The sequence below is a fragment of the Varroa destructor genome, unplaced genomic scaffold (assembly GCF_002443255.2).
Source record: "Varroa destructor unplaced genomic scaffold, Vdes_3.0 BEIS01000007.1, whole genome shotgun sequence".
In the NCBI taxonomy this organism is placed as follows: domain Eukaryota; kingdom Metazoa; phylum Arthropoda; class Arachnida; order Mesostigmata; family Varroidae; genus Varroa; species Varroa destructor.
The window spans coordinates 15599400-15616659 of NW_019211460.1; the positions used below are offsets into that span (position 1 = coordinate 15599400).

Here is a 17260-nt window from a genome sequence, read left to right on the forward strand (position 1 = left end):
TTAATTTTTTCAGTATAGATACAGTTGATATTTGAAGCCTAAAAGGCTCAAACCAAATGAACTGTAGCACTGCTCTGAACTAAAAAAAAACGCCAGAGTTCAGCGATGTGTTGATATCAGACAATGTCGACAGCGATCCCTGAAATCCGTCAGTTTTTGTCCAGGCAGATCCAAGGGAGCGTAACATGAACATGACGCAACCATAATCCTTACGTATTTATTCCCACAAGATATTATAAACTGTTCGAATAAACGTAAACTTAGTCACCTCGCTATCATCGCTAAATTGGTAGCGTAAATGGTAGTATTCATTTAAATAGATATAATACGAATATCTAATCGAACGTAAAAACTAATGATCTATATCAGTTCTTGCAAGTGTGAAGAAATACGGCCGGAAAATTTGTATTTAAATGAGACGCGCAATAGAATAAATTGACCACCCATTGAATTTTATGTTGAAAGTTGAGAAAAAAAAAGTCAATTTTGGTGGTTATTTATTGTTTTCCTTTGGTCTAAACTAGAATTATAAATCTCGACATAATCATAATTTTTGTGAATATAAACCCGTAATCCAAATCTTATTTGAATCCGCTTGCTATTGGGAGCAGCTGTTGGAACGCCGCCCTTTACAATCAGCCGTGAACGCCTCTACCTGCTAAAGTCCTGGTGAGTGAACGTTCATTCTTATACTTCCATAAATATAATACGGTGATAGAAAGCGTCTGAAACGTGCGTCGTGATCGACTTTACCTGCGAAAATTATCTATCGCGGCCACGTTGGGTAGCTGAAAAAACAATGAAAGGACATTCTTACACAGCTCACAGCCGACGAACCACAACCGAGCACCGACCATCTCTTTATTTTCCTTTGTCCAATACAAGACGAACTACATAAGTGTACATACAGAGTGAGCCGGCAATTATATTCTATTGTATCGTTGACTTTTGTTGTGGTAAAGCTCAGTGCGCATCCGTGCGCCTTTACCATACGCTGTCCTTTGTGTGTCAAATAGGTGTTAATTTAAGGATGAAAGTTGCCAATTGCCGGGACGCTTAGTTTGTTAAGAACCTCTTAGTCTAGCTCTGTTTTTGACAATTACATGCAGTAGTGCTTGTAGTTGGCGCAGGACCCTTACACACGTGGCATCTCAGTCTTATGATCAATCATAAAACGACCAACAAAAATCCCTACAATATGTATACCCTTGTTTGAGTTAGTAGATCCATCTTGTTGTTTTCACGAATACACCGAACCGCTATCAACAACTATGTTGCGCAAAATTAGAGTTACAGATACTGATTATATATATACATATATATATATATATAAGCTAAAAATAATATAAACCACAAGTTTCCACATTAATCATTTTTCCATTGGGCAAATTTCCTATTTATTGAATACGACACTCACCAATAATCATCGTCATTCAAACGGTCAGTGTGTTTTTAGCGACCGCCATTGCAATCATAGCAGAGGCCTTTTTCCAGTCAACTGAGAAAAGACGAAGCAAGTTATCCATTGTTCATTGGAATCAGTACTAGATCACTGTGGGACTGACTGTCTATCTGCCAGTTTACCGTTACATTACAGTTTATTTGAACACAGGACAATGTTGGGCGGTACGGGCAGTTGCCCTTGATAAAATCCACCAGAGGGCGCTGGACAGCTGTGTCCTGCGTACACCTGTATGTAATAGTTACATATTTACGCAGACACTATGCACTGTAATACGACTGAACAAAGGTGGCACGCATGGCCCACTGTGGCTCCAAACCTACAATTGTACTATGGGTGACTAGTCTTGCCTCTAGCGCATTATCCATTTTGCTTATGTTGTTTGTCGGCTAAGCTACCGGAAGGTATGGAAGACCCAGTGGAAGCTACGGTGGCTCCCTTCCCGCCCAAATCGGCGTAATTACGTGCCGTAAACTAGCTATGCAAACGTCTCTGTCCAGACTGACTCAGCATGCAAATGGTTAGAGTGGCAGCTTTTTGCTGAGGCATTTAGGGGTACAAATGCCAATGTTTTAGGGCCTACAGTAGGCCGCACGGACGGGGATTATTTGTAGAGGATAATGAAATTATAGGTAAATAATATCGTTCGATAACTAAACATCCTAGGACAGTTGATGATACCACTAAATTGATACTGTTGCATGCACTGATAACGGAAGACGCGTATCGATACGATATTTTTTACGATTTTCTGAAGTGACATGTGACCTAGCGAAATAGCATATTGAACGATAAAAATCATAGAATGCTACTCCCGAGAAAGCAAAAGGTTTACCCAGAAAATCAAGTAATACCGCTGATAAATGTATTCCTGATGAACGTATCGCTGGATGTTTATCAGAGCACTAATGTCTCGCTTCGTATAGCAAAATACTTTAGGGAGGGATACGAAGGCGTGCTGAACGATCATTAAATCCCAGACACTGTACGCCACAGAGATATAGTCATGAAAAGGAAAGAAACGATTGTCTATAAGATTTCAAATTAGTTTTATATGTATCTATTCACTTTTGAGAGAAAATGTTATTTTTTTTTTGGTAAATAGTCAACCTTTCATTTCATGTGAATCTGACTCTGAGCGAGATGTAACGACGCGCCGCAAAGTGGCACTCCGACAAAAGTATAAATCGGTCTATTGAGCATTGTATTATCTTAATCAGATATATTTTCTGGCATCCATAACTCTAATAATCCGTTTTAGGACAAAGAAAAATCTATTCGAAATTGATATCTATTGAGATTATACATAAATATCAATAAGGCAGTGCTAACGCCACCTCCTTACCACGTCACAATGCTTGTTGTAACGTTGTGTGTCTGGGTCCCGATGTACAAATGTCGAGACGAAAGGAAAAAAGGAAAAGTTACATGAAAGTCTGCATCTAGCCCTTTGACTTTGTTTCAAGTTTCGTTCCCTCATGCTCAGACAAAAGCTTTCCAGGTTGATCCAGCAACAAGCTGATTTATTATGTCACTGTTATGATTTAGATTGATTTTCAGCCGAACACAAGCAAAAACATATACAGCTTACAAATACGAAGGACCAATGAGATAACCGTTTCACTGATTTCCTGGAAACAGCAGCAGTTCTTTTCTCGGTATTTATTCGATTTTAGCTATCGCTTAATAAAAAAGGAAGGATAGATTCATCATGAATTGTTTGTTGCCCGATCCTTCTCTATATGCAGCAGTGTACAAAAGTTGAGCAGCAGAATTACCTTTTTTTTTTTTTTTTTTTTTTTTTTGGCCTTCTTCTCAACTCAGCTAGAAATAAGTGGACATGCACATTTTTCTAAAATGACCTGTACTATATTTAGGCATCTTGTCACGAACCGTCTACGCAGAACACGCATCCATCTGTCTAGACGGATAATAACGTTGCGTTTTATGTTGTCTCTGGCAGCCTCGTGTGTGGGCAGAAAGCCAGCGATTGTATGGCTCCTTCTAGTGCGTATTTAGTCTCAGGTCAAACGTTATCGCATTCAGGTTGTGTGTAAAGGTTACCCTCTGTTAGTCTGGAGCCATGGCTGCCGACCGTGTTAGCAATAGCCCCCCAAAAACGTAAAGGGTCACCAAAAATGACCATCAACCAAGATGCACACTAGATTTTATGTCAATATAAAAACAATTACAATTTAGTTAACACTTACAACGATGACTGTAAAAAAATACATTACTGCTCAAACCCAACAACTCTTTACCTACTCAACGTCCGGAAGAGTGTGTATTCTCTATACTACTAAGGATTATCACTATGCTAATAGATACAATTATAAAACAGATAAAATGGATCTATCATGTCGAATGGTGAAAAACCTCGTAGTGTTTTCAGATGGAACAAACTATCTATGATATTGATATACAAAAAATGTACATGTTCGGCCAGGCCAAAAGCTTGCGATCTTCGTGCAGCTTGTACATATAGTACTAATTCCCAATCCAAAAACGGCAGTACCACTTGTTGATATAGCCAGTGTTCAAAGCAATTGCCCTTCTAACGAACTTATTACCACTCTATATAGCGTTAGTCAACATTATTCGTTTGAGTAAAAGCGTCACGAATGAATGTCTAGCGCCCATCAGTTGCCCTTTGCCCTGATCGTTTTCACTTCTAGTAATTAGCATTAAACATACTAAGTAGCCTTCCCATGCCCCTAATCATTCAAATTCGAATTTGTGCAAAATGCAGGTACGTTTCCTCGTAACATGCACATGTACGCTGTTCTCGGTCGTACATCATCCTTGCACGACCTTGCCTTTGGCAGCCTGCGGGAAACATCACTAGGCATTGTTTGACAACTTTTTGAAATCTTCTCTCACCTCCGACAACCGCATGGTCCACTACTCCTCGAACAAATGAACAAGTGGACATTATAGCACAATGACAGGTCTTCATCGACAACTGTAGCTATATTAGCGGCAATGGTGTAGCAGCTGAAACCCGGGCGAATGGGCGCTGAACCCAGACGATCCGATCAAACGCTCTTAGCGGAGGGAGAATGGAAAGCCCGTTGAGAAAATCGGCCCCCCACTCAGAAGGAGGGACTAGCACCCGCTCTGCTGTCATCGGCTACTGCGTGATGCGTTGAACTACGTCGACGATGGTGGCCTCCGGTGGAAAGGCACCTGCCAGTATCGTCTCATTCGAAGACTTCGTTCTGCCTTTGGTTGGAGCCCGTTCGGACTACAACGAAACAGAGCTGCGTTGTTACGCGATTCAAAATCGAAAAAACCAAACCCAGTTGTTGGAACAGGTTCAATATGGTGCAGGCAGGTTGAACGTTGCCGCGTAAGCGGTGATTCGACGGTGAGAGTAAGAACTTCACTGATGTTTTGATTTTTATCCGGTGGGAAGATAGCCGACATGTGACACAGTCTAAAGCTGCTTCATATTATCACCCGCCGCATCGGCTTGAAAGCGGTGACTCGCGGGATCAGTTTGGCTGAATGCGAATTTCCACATTTCGCTAACGATCGCCTATGGCCAAAGTCCAATGGAGAGTTGAAATGAACGCGTGTTGGCGGAAGGCTAAATTCTCTGAAATGAATACAGATTTTGTTTTTTTTTTTTTAAAATCTAGTTTGAAAGCTTAGTTGCGTTTTAAGAGATTATACGTTTGTGGATCGAGGTATTCAACGCTAAAGCTACCGAAACCCCTGTTGGACTTATTCGAAAAATAACTTATCTTTATAATAGGTTACTGTTTTTATTAGTACGCGTAGACATTCAATGGCGCAGTGTTCAATAGCAATGTGAGGACGTGTATTGCTTGGAAACGGTCGTTTTGTCTTTCATGTACAAACGTCCTCAATAGCTTACTTCATCGCTGGCACCACTGTTAGCATACTCATACTGCACGGGGAGCCATTCGCCTAATAATATATGATGTGCACAATATAGGCTGTGTCCTCTAACTTCTTTAACTTCATGCTTCTGGGCCTTACGGTCTTTTCATTATTGATGTTGTGTACCTTTTCTAAGGTTTTACAACTGGACGTTAGCGGTTACGCGATCGAACCGTATTGCAAAGTGGAGGCAGCGGCTTTTTCCTATATTATATACAAAAACGTAAGATGCATATATTCCAAAATACCTGGTTCAGTGGCCATTCAATGATCGCATTATGAAGACAAGTGCTCTTTGTACAGATCGGTATTACACTGATGCACACGATTAAGTGGTGAGTTCTAAGTTATCAATCGAATGCCTAAATCGTTAAGTTGTTTATTGAAATCATTTAATTAATAAAGAAATTGATAGCATCTTATATGCATTCTCCCGGTTGTTTGCCCCGCAAACCCCCGCTACATTTTCTCCGAATCATGACGGGCAGCCCTATGGTTTATTGAGTTGTTTATCTCAATCCGTCGACAATTTGTAATCGATTCCTGTCTGTTTATTCAGACGGTGCTTGTCGATGATCAAAGATACTCAGTCCTAAGTTACTTTCAAATTTTTTTGTTGTGATACATGTTCAGATAACCTTTTTTCCGCGTAGCTCGCGCCGTACACAGTGCAACATTGGCGCTTTACAATAACCGTAGAAATCGACAAGCGTAATGATAGCACAAATCGAAACGCTATATATCCAACAACGTCACCCTATAGAGCAGTAAATGTTGTTATTATTACTATTATTAATTGATTACATTGGTGTATCTATCTATGGTGTATGGTGTAGATTTCAACGATATCGGCAAAACTCGAAAACAAACCTTGACATCTGTGTTTGCAATGACAAAGACGATCAGACAAATACCTTAGATTTATTATATTTACGATACAGGAGCCTCCAGTTCATTGCTGGCGGTCGTTGGTTGTTGCTGCTGCTGTGAAATAATACGGCATAACGTGAAAATCAGTTTTTTTTTCCGATGACGCAAAAATACTAGGTATCGCCTGACGCAAAAGCTGAGGCGGTACGCGCAGAAACGACACAAATCTATCGATGAATCTGCATCCCGTGCTACACGTACGGAGTGGCTTGTGCAAGGCACGACGTGGACAGAAATAGCTGTCGGTACTAACAAAAATATCCGGCAGATTAAAACGTGATCACTTATAATGTAACGAAATGAATTATGAGCAAACTCGAAATTTCTATAAAAAACCTTCAGGTTCTTTACAGCTTCCTTTTTCACAGCAGTTGCCGAAGCCTGCTAGAGAAAACGCGTGCCAATAGGTACTATTAGGCTTACGACACGATAGCAATAATAGTAGTCATTGCTTAGCAATAACAGAGTAAGCGATTGCTATGAATTGTGCCGTTGAGATTGCGCTACATATAGTGGACGTATTTTGCTTTTCCTAACGCTATTCGAACACGTGTACGATGTTATAAGACGGCCTTTGCGCGCATTCGTTTGTATAGTATACGTCAAGTCCGAAACGTTTTTTGTCGGAGTAGAGACCGACAGGGTCTGATGACCTTTGTTCTATGTATGTAAGGCTGCTACGTGCTTTTGGACAGCTGTCGTGCTATCTATTTGGTGATTAATGGTAGCATTGTCGACGAATCGATGCACGTATATAAGATTAGATATATTTATTCACTCTAACCCATTGCCACCGCGTTACATTGACCTTGTACTGTACAATGACGACGTCGCTGATGCTGACTTCGATGATAGTAACGATAATAGTAATAAGAATTGCAATGATAATTACAATGGAGCCAAATGGCAAACACTTCTAGTTTTGTCGATCGGAGAGGCAGATAATGGAACGAAGTCAGATCATTTAACCTCGAACTTCGCGGGAAGGGTCGGCTTTCGCCGACGACGACGACAGCATCGTTGCTGCCCACCGAGTAGGCATCGAAAGATTACACGAAAAGAAATATTTTATTTGCATAAAAAAAATATGCTTAAGTTTCATCCTAAGAACGCCTCTTGCGACTTGTTTAGTAAATTATATGGCATTACGGCCGAGGTCGTATTTATCCCAACGTTTAACTTTTGAGTGAAAATATTGAATTTGAGTTTGACCTTGTCTTTTGTGTATAGTCGATTCGCGCGTACAGTAGAAGCGGTTGCCTTGAGCAAAACTCGCGTTGTTTACGTAATCCAAGAACCACTTTTTTTTTTTTTTTGTAAGTATTGTTGTTGTAAAAAAGCAAAAATTGCTTTTAATTATATGTTTCGCTTTTATCAGCCGTCTGCATTATATCCATTAGCCAGTAAGTGTCTCTGACTTGGGATAATTTGGGCGGTAATAGAGCATGGTTTAGCTCAGCGGTTTTCGCAAATGTGAATATTGCTACAGCGAATTAATTAGCTTGAACAGCAGAGGAAGCCCTTTCGATATTTTTTTCGAAGTTCCGCAAAGTTCGCACGTGATTGGTGGAAGCGACAATAAAGTTTTCGTAAACTGACGCTTTCTGAACTCGTTTCCGTAGAGGTCGAACGATTCAGTGGAGCGCCAATTTCAGTGGAGGGAGTACAGAAGCATAGATAAAGGCCCAATCGACATTTAGCGTAAGCAACATTCGTTTGAGACAACCGCTCGCGGTATGTGCAGACAAAAATCTCAGGAAAATACTGAAAATTCGAACAGCTACAGGTGCAAAGGGCGCGTTGCTATCAGCAATGGACAAGCCTATTTTTTTAGCACTTTTTTAAGTTAGCCAGATGCTTTTTGAACGATGGACGTAGAAAAGCACAAAGTTTGGCATTATTAGTACGGCATACGCGATCAGTTTTGTCCTTTTAACGTTACAGGCTCCCGCACGGCAATCAGCTGAAAGAAATACGTTAGATAAACTAACCTTTATACTAAAACGAAGCTAGGCAACGTTTTATTGTTACAATCTAAAGAGGAAGTTTTTATGGAGCCAGCCCTATTCAGATCAGTTCACTGCTTATTCTTAGCAGACGTGCCTGTATTATATAAAGTCATAAACTAAAGTCATTTCACGTGTCTCTAGGTCCCGTAGGTACACACGTTACCACCGCACCCTAGTGGAAAAAAATTACATTAGCTTTAAAGTACTGGTAAAATTTGTTATTAGCTAACTCTGTTAAATCTGTATTTTTACTGAATTCAGGTTCAGCGCTTCGTCTTCCGCTCATTTTCCACAGCTCACTTATTATCATAGCCCCTAATTTTTTGAGTCCTGGATGATAATTTTCCGTACGTCGATTCAAAGAAGGCAGAATCCTATTCATGGTTTTGATGAGAGATTTACGCTCATCCACAGAATGAAGGATCGTCGATCAAAGTAAAATAATAGTATGTTTCCCCTTGCTTCTGCTTGTGTCAGTTTGCTATAGAACGAAAAGAACGCCTCGAGAGTGAAGCCGCATCCAAAATTCAACCCATTTCAATATGTTTACTTGTTTTTATCATACAAACACTTGTATTTTTTTAGCGTAGTACAATGCAAAAATTAATCCAGTTTGATTGTCTAGCTGTGATCTAGTGCCGTGGCCATTGACAGCTGGGGTTTTTCCTAGAAAAAAAAATGTATTCTTATATTCAACGACATTTATTTGTAACATTTATATAATGCTATTTTTTCTTAATATTAATCTTGAAATGTTAGATTTCACAGACATGGGCATGACTTGACTAGACAAATACACGTAATTTTTTGGGATATATTGTGCCGAAATACTTGTTTCACAAAAACATTCGTCTAGGCACTTAGTTTATATAATTATAAATAATTACAGGAGTATTCTGATAGGCCTTTTCTGTGTATCGCTTACCTGTATGGTAGTCGTTTACTCGTATATTGCTTATGTATTACAGATTCCACATATAAGAGTTGATAGTAATAACCGCAAAACAAGCAAGTAAACGACAAATCTACCATCTATCATCATCATCGCTATTGTTTACCTATTAACACATACTTCACTTTCGTAAAATTCAACACTGTTATAAACTGCAGCAAGAACATGTAAATTTTCAATTACATAAGTCACAGGTACGGCACAGGGGCCGCTTTTGAACACCAGTTCTTCTAATGCCATCCGTTATGACGTCCTGCTATTATCTAATCGTCCTTTTATGCACCGTATCCTACCGAGGCATCGTCCTTGTTCAGGTTAAGCAACCGATCACTTTAATGCAAATATGTATATTAGACTGGTTCGAGGATGAATAGGATCGTGGCTTGATAATGGCAAGGAGATGGCGCCCAGGAGGGGTAGTATTCACGTTATGATGGCAAGTATTACTGCCGTGTTATTGTGTAGCAACAACGCTACGCAGAGATACGGATTGTTGCAATACAGAAGACACTGCAAATGAACGCGCTCATCAGAAAATCATTGATGCCGGTGCTGTTTGGCGGGACTGAAGACGATCGCGGCAGAAACATAAGCAGCAATTCAATTATGAGGTAATCTTTTTCTGATTCCATGAGACAGAAAGCTTCTATTCAATATCAGGGTGGCAGAAACAAGCCAAGAGAATATCATATCACTAGAGTTGCATCATACATACTAGATTAACTAGTATTCTTTCTTGTCGTTCACGTTATTTCACGTATTTTACGCTTATTATAGAGTTTCAAGACATATATTCAGCGGCACGCTTACTACAGGGACAGTCTAAACTATATACATACACGCGATCTAGTTGATAACTGTATATATACGCAAACTGCTGTTTTTGCAAAACAACAAAGCTGTTGGCAAATGCAGGTTTCGTCAGCCAGCATCTCTTTGTTACCAGTTGTAACGTATCATATTATTAAATGATATACTTTCAAGCTCAACGAGAAGCCTGTTAAAGCTAGCCTGGCAAACACTACTTTCACGCAAAACCAACGAGATCGTGTATGTAATAGGGGTTATTCCAAAAATACCATTCGCTCGCTCGTGTGGTCAATGTCACTTGACAACTTAGCACTTATACGCGAACAGATCAACGACGGCGACTTGTTTAGTTCTACCGCCGGTAAGCAGTTCCCTTCGGTAGATTTCTGTCCTTCCCACCTTGTACCCGGTCGAAATCCCTTGCGTTTCTCCGCTAATAACTAACAGCTCATTTCATATTGATCCTTGTGAATTACATCACACGCGCCCAACCACCACACACGTCCGGTTGCTCAAGCCTTGGGCCCCATAATAATGGTAATGATTGTCGTCATAATAATAGCCGTAACATAGGAAAAGCTGTAGTACTTTTTGCTTAAGAATGGGTAAATGTGGGGAGACGAGGCTCCCCTCTCGGACACCGGCTCAAGAATCCATCACAAATGAGCCAATAGTGGCCTGCGTAGTAACGACGGTAGTCTTATATATTGTAGTCCTGCTACAGTAATAGCCACGATTCTCCACCCTCCTTTTTTACGCTTTCGATGTAAGGTTCGTGCCATCGTACCGCAGGCAGACGCTGCTACCGCCAGCATAAACGACCATTGCTGACGCTTATCTCTGCTGTACCACTGATGGAAATGCAACAAGGTATCTTACACAGGAGCCGTTTCACCCTATATATATATATAACAAGCAAGCAGTCAAGTGTTGGCTGAATAGATTACATGACGTGGAACACGCATGCGTTAGAATACGAAGGTTGTTTAATAACGAAGCAAAAATAAAATGACGGTTGACATTAGGCAGAGGCTTGCACGCTCTGTGACATGGCGACTTTTAGGGAGCTCAAAAAATCACGGAATAAGATGCGTCGCGGCAATTGTTGGATCAACAATACGATCCTGACCATGGGTTCGGCCAATAAAGATGATATGTCAACTTGTAATAATAATAATACTTAGTGTTACCGTGGTGCGTTTTGTGAAACTATTTACCAGACGGTAACTTTTTAAGTAAGTCATGTTTAATTACTCGTAATTGTGGTGCGACCCCGGTCAGTGATTGTGGCGTTTAAAATATCTTCGTGTCACAACACGTTTGCATCGTTCCCAGCTTACTAAAGAACTTTGTTTACTGCTTCTAAATACACGCGATAAACATAGCAGATCTGTCAAGTGCCATCCCTGATCGCGAAAAAACATTTTGTGTATGTGTGTAGTCTTTTCTACATATAGTAGCTTCTTGTGTTACTTTTCTATAGCTTTTGAACTTGGAAATTCTTCTCAGAATCTACACATACTTAGTTAGCTTCATCGTTTGTTTAAATTCGAAACGCACATAGCCGACAACTGATAAACAGACCAAATGACAAGCACGGGACACAGCTCTGCGAATCAAGGTTGTTATCTTCCAAGTAGCATTTAGTCGTATACGTCACCCCGTTAGACCATCTCTCACCTCCGGCTGTATCAAGGCCGGTGACCTCCTGCCTGTTTTTACACGCGACCACTTAAACCTGTACGCTTGGAAAGTATGGCGGTACACCGATGCATCCAACGATGTTACAGTCAGTGAACGACTAGGCAACCGGACGGGGGGTCATCGACTTCTGAAGCGTTTTTTCCCCACGATGCCTCGACAAACGTCGACGACAAAGGGTTCGTCTCATTGGTGACATGCGAATAGGAACAATAGCGGGCCAACACTGCGATCTGCCATTACTAGGAAATGATGCTGGGTCCTACTCAATGAGTTATAGCTAAATGTTTGTTATCAGAAACCGTATATTTCACTGTAGTTGAACAATGGTCAGCAGCCTGTCGTTAGTTTGACTCGTTCTCGAAGATACAACAAAACAGCGGACCGCTCCGCTTCCAACAGTGCGGCAACGATAACGTTATTAGTGTTCATGCGACAGGTTGACAATTTTATCTTCTTACGAAAGCGATTCATATAATAAGCTTTATATGATTATCCGTATTATATGAAATATTGAAAATATTTCTATTAGTTATGATATGGTGACATCAAAATAATAGAAGCTAGCGCACTGTTGTTGCTGCTGCTACTAGTAGACGGTTGGGGTCTGCGAAGCAATTGTTCTCTAAGGCGTTGTCGACATCTTCACGAGTTTCTAAGCCCGGATAATAATATAAAAATAGTACGATAATACGAAACGGTGCTTGTCTAATAGCTCCTATTTTGGTGCACCCAGTCATTAGGCGTTTGCTCGGCGATCATTAGCCGTGAGTTGGGCAACAAGATATCATGGATAAACGCTGAAAGTTGAAAACATGGTAAAGATTTTCTCAATGATAAGCCTTAAACAATTGTCACTGTGTGACAGCGGGACCTTACCGATAAAAGACAAGTGCGTTGCTATCTTGTAAAATGTGTGGTAGGCGAAAATTTTTACTCTCTACTATTGTTTTCATTGCGCCCACCCTGGCCAGTGCCCGCATGGCGCTGCAATCCTTAAAGCCCCGTAGAGGCTATTTTGAAACAGTTTGTAAATTAGTGACGCTAACGATGATACTGGAAGATCTATCTTTGGGCTAATAAAAGTCCTCACGTAATCAATTTTCTGAATAAATTAATTAACACCACTTTTATGACAATTTTGTTGTACCTGTCTTTATAATTTATAACTAGCGGTCTCAATCACATGTATTTTTTCTAAAGAGCGAAACCATTCTACGTAGCAAACTTTATCTAGGTATTTGAATACAGTTTGTGAAGGTTTAATTAGAAGAAGGAAAATAGTTGTTGCTATTTTTGAGGTAATGCTAACGAAATTAAAATAACAAAATAACTGTTATTGTTAAATATGGTTAGTGGATCTTGATCGCCTTTTTATTTCGGTCCTATTTTCTTGTCGAGCCCTGATCACAAATACGTTTTCTTAATGTACTGACTCAAGCAGGGCTTCATGTTGTACACTGAAAGGTTTTTTCGACGCATTTTTATGACGACCTCATTCATTTAATTTCTGCGAATGTAGGTGTTTTAGCGCTGTATTACGTTATGCCTTGCCCTTAGCGACAGCGGGATCATAATTTACTAGTTGAAGGATTCAAAAGACTCATCGGGATGTGGAAAACGTCTAGTGAAGTTAAACTGAAACTGAACCGCTTAATCTTAGCTTAGCTGTCTTCTTCTTAGCTGTCTCTCATTTTGTGTAACTTAATAAATCGTACTTAATTTGATACAAACGCTCTAGCAAATTTGTTTTCTTTCACCTAGCTCGCTACCAGCACTGTTTCATACTATGGCGGTCAGATACCCTGGCCAATTACCTTAGGCTACTTTCTAGGAAAAAATTCGCACCATGGTCGCATGTTAATGTACGTCTTCTGCTTTAGTTTGTCTCATCATGGTAACCGACCAGGATCGAGTGAGTCAGGCACGTCATCCTAGATCCTCTAGTACCTCTTTCGTACGCCCGCCATCGACGCGCACACATGTATGTGTTTTTTTGTTTATTTCTATCTGATTTCTTTAGCCGTGGCCAGCATGCCCACATCAGTGGCAGGCGGGCTCGTTGAACGATGAGAATCAACAGATAAGATGGAGGCAACAGTGAATGCGCAGAACAACGCATCGCTGCCAGGTTTCGAGCTATAGCTCATACTAGTGAGAAAGTGCTATATGCTCCCGAAACTGCATATAGTTTACAGATACAGGGAAAGTGGCACACCACAGGTTCAAGACTCGCGGAGCTATGAATATATTAAGTGTCCATAAACGTATCTTGGCTGCGTTAAGCCCCCCCCCCCCCACACGCCTGGGGGTGTGCTTGTTTGCTTGAACTCTTGTCTGGTACGAAATTACGGCGTGGTATGGTAATAGCGGAAAAACCAATAAGTGACTTTTATGTAGCCTCTGTTGATGGGGTAGCTTATGAGCAAGCATGCACACCAATATGATGATGTATAATACTGTTGCATTAGATTATAGATTGAAACGACCTTTTTGGAGAAATAAGAACCAAAACGACGCGGCCTGGAGGATAGAACCACGGTCCGTTGGTTGAAGAACTGAAGAAACAGAACCAATCTTGTTGGCGACGGCATAATTATATATACAAAGTATTTGCTCTGCCACGATCGTATGTTCATATAAAGCCCTCGAATAATACCAAAGCCTTGAAATGTTCGTGTAGCATCCCGAACACTTATGCCAATGGTCGGACACAACGCATGTCAGCCATTTCCAAGGTTCGTAAAAACCTCTAGCGAGTATATTTAAATGTTAGAAAGAACAGTTTGCCTGTTTTTCACTCTTATATATTTCCTCGTCATATCCCTTTTTGGCGATAAGCATCAAAAACGATCTTGGCGTATTCATTTAGGGTTACTGACGAGAACCACAGACTTGTTCATTTGTGTCCGAGCTCTTCTAATACTATTCTAACCGGTAGTCAATCAGCTAGTAAGTACAGATCCCCGAGCGTCCCAAGTATTCTCCAATTCCTAGGGCAGCAGTGGCTTCGATATAGCATCTCATTCATACACGTTCATCCCTTCTTTGTAGCTGAACTCATCTGGCTGATGTTCAAGCCACACCTCGTACAAGATACCGTTCGCAATACCCATACGTGTGTACTGGCGGACGTGAGAAGAGCGATGCCAATTCTGACCCATCGCAGAAAACGTGGACGCCTGAAGTTGGTTCGTCGGCGCATTGCTTCTTACTTTCGACCACCTAGTTCAGGTCTTTCTTGATTCTGTTCTTCTTTTTCTATTACGTGTATAACATTTGACGAAATGCTTGTTTATGCAGTCTCGACAATGGTTTGGCATTCATTTTAGAGTGTAGATAACAACAATTCATAATGCGTCCATCGGTCAAAGCTGAATTGAACAGCGGTACCAGAATTATTGCTAAGTGCGGTCTGAAGAGCAGCTTACTCATCGACTTCAGCGGTAGACTCGGTCAAACTCTATGACCAGCTTTTCAGCTATCCTTCAGACATACGTAGGAAGCCCGAAGCTCTAACAGGACTGACTCAGTAATTGATTGAGAAGCTCAGACTGACAGGTGTCATCATACATAGCTACTTAGTGTAAGTTGCCAGTATAGCTATCGAGGCGTTTATTTTCTGATACTAAAGATGGAACCGAGAATAGTCGCTCTTTTAGCTCTTAACAAAGCGACCAATAGAGAAGGCTCATTATCACAATGTAGGCGGTTTTCAATGTGATCGTAACCATTGGACAACTACATAGACTATCATGCCCAGACAGAGCTATATTTAGATCCTGAATAGATTAGGGGCCGTGTCGGGCTGATCGAAGGCCTCTGACCGGAAAAGGCTTGCAGAATGGCCACTGCTAGCACGATATGCATGCGTGATGAAATGCAAAGGAGGAGGGAGCAAGTAACAAAGGCAACAGTTCGCTGGTTATGGTTATGGCGTGGATTATGACTGTATCAAGTAGAGTGATCTATAAAGTGAGCGGATCGAACTCGGTTGCAGGCTGGGTAGTTATCAGCGAGGCACTCCGTTTAGCGTCTGGCGTGCAGTATATGTAAAGGAAAAAAGATTTCATAGGAGATGAGAATTTCCAGAATGTAGAATATGTGTCGCTTGTTAAATATAGGCTGACTGATCGATAACGAGGATTTCTATGGAACAAATGTTTGGCACAAACGAGGCTAAAAAAAAAATAGCCGAAATTTTGATTAATGCACGTTTTTGCTGTTGTGATCTATTTCCAATGATGTTATCCTAAACAGCTGATCGTGCACAGAGATCATACTCTAGTTCGAATTGAACTCGTGTTATTATCATTGAACCTTTAGTGTAATACCGTTATGGTCGTCTGCCACCGTCGGCTACCGCGTTGCGTTCAGATGCTAAGTAGGAACAGATCAGCTGTTTACAGTGCGTGTACATATACATTCATGTTCACTACGCAGGAACACTTACCTGAAAGGATAAAAAAATAAAAATCTTTAGTGGTTTCGTTTTTACGGCTTAGAATTATGACACCGGTATAATCACGTGCTTAAACGTGTTTCTGAATAAAATTTCGTAATAAAAAGGGAACTTAGCCAAGCTTACCTAAGGCATTTTTTCTAAGAGGATATAAGCGTGACTCGGTACTGCTATGTGATGATTATCGTTAGAAGCTCAAAACTCAAGGAAATATGCTATAGCGCGGGAGAAATACTAGAACGTTTCTGATATTGGAAAAGCTGCCGCAACATAAAGACCGGCGATATCACGTGTGAGCCGATAGAAGCTATTGGCTGTCGGCAGTGTGTGACCCGCTAAGTGCTTTAATCTGTTGCTAGTTTATGGGAAATCTTGGCTGAGCTAACACGAACCGTTTCAATAGAAGAATATGGTACGAACAGGATAATAATACTAACTAATTATAGCTAACCTTCTCATTTTTGCTGCTGGTGGTACAATAATAAGCATAGGGCAATCATACAAATATCATTGATGAAATAGTAGAAAAACTTGCCAAAATACATAACGGAATTATATTTAAAAAAAAAAAAAAGACCTTAGAGCGTCTAAAGAAAGTAAGATTTGCTAAACTCTTAAGTAAGGTAAGATATTTTTAAAACAGCCGAAAACTGACTGATTTTAGTTACTTGTTATACTATATTAACCTTTTTCCGTTTCCATGGCTGATTCTGTATGACAGTGATCGTTTAGTTTCCGTTACCGTGTGCTATGGCTAGATTGTGGGAGAGACAAATTCACAAGTCCAATCACTGTATTGATGTGTTGCATGGTCGATTATTGAAATCACGTATCGTTTGGTATAAAATTTGAGAATATGCAGGATCCGACGTTTTCTGGTTTCGAGTTCCGAACTTTTCTCTTTGAGTTAGTTTCTGGACTCCCTCCAGGATGTCACAAGCCTGACATCCTCCTATCTTATTTTCGTATCTCCATAGCACACCACACACGAACTTTTAGAAATCCACAGACAATGGCTGCTCTCTCTT

General features: G+C 40.6%; 1 protein-coding gene and 1 long non-coding RNA gene across 7 annotated transcripts in view; both read right to left on the reverse strand.

Moving 5' to 3' along the window:
* The window catches only part of LOC111255001 (uncharacterized), a 123460-nt gene that overhangs the window by 40203 nt on the left and 65997 nt on the right, over nucleotides 1-17260 (reverse strand). The window lies entirely within an intron of this gene.
* LOC147754371 (uncharacterized) lies at nucleotides 481-8325 on the reverse strand. Its single transcript, XR_015317308.1, has 2 exons — nucleotides 1418-8325; nucleotides 481-788 (listed from the first exon to the last, which is right to left on the reverse strand). It is a non-coding gene; the product is annotated as an uncharacterized LOC147754371 (long non-coding RNA).